The sequence below is a fragment of the Bison bison genome, unplaced genomic scaffold (genome assembly GCF_000754665.1).
Source record: "Bison bison bison isolate TAMUID 2011002044 unplaced genomic scaffold, Bison_UMD1.0 scf7180017864260, whole genome shotgun sequence".
In the NCBI taxonomy this organism is placed as follows: Eukaryota; Metazoa; Chordata; class Mammalia; order Artiodactyla; family Bovidae; genus Bison; species Bison bison.
Window position 1 is genome coordinate 10131815 of NW_011494832.1, and position 267 is coordinate 10132081.

A 267-nucleotide genomic window follows, 5' to 3' on the forward strand; every position below is an offset into this window, starting at 1 on the left:
ATCAAGAGGCTTTATAGTTCCTCTTCACTTTCTGCCATAAGGGTGGTGTCATCTGCATATCTGAGGTTATTGATATTTCTCCCGGCAGTGTTAATTCCAGCTTGTTCTTCTTCCAGCCCAGTGTTTCTCATGATGTACTCTGCATAGAAGTTAAATAAGCAGGGTGACAATATATAGCCTTGACATACTCCTTTTCCTATTTGGAACCAGTCTGTTGTTCCATGTCCAGTTCTAACTGTTGCTTCCTGACCTGCATACAGATTTCTC

At 41.6% G+C, this 267-nt stretch overlaps 1 pseudogene; it reads left to right on the forward strand.

Annotated features, from left to right (window-relative positions):
• LOC104994567 overlaps window positions 1-267 on the forward strand; it is a 181010-nt pseudogene that overhangs the window by 16717 nt on the left and 164026 nt on the right.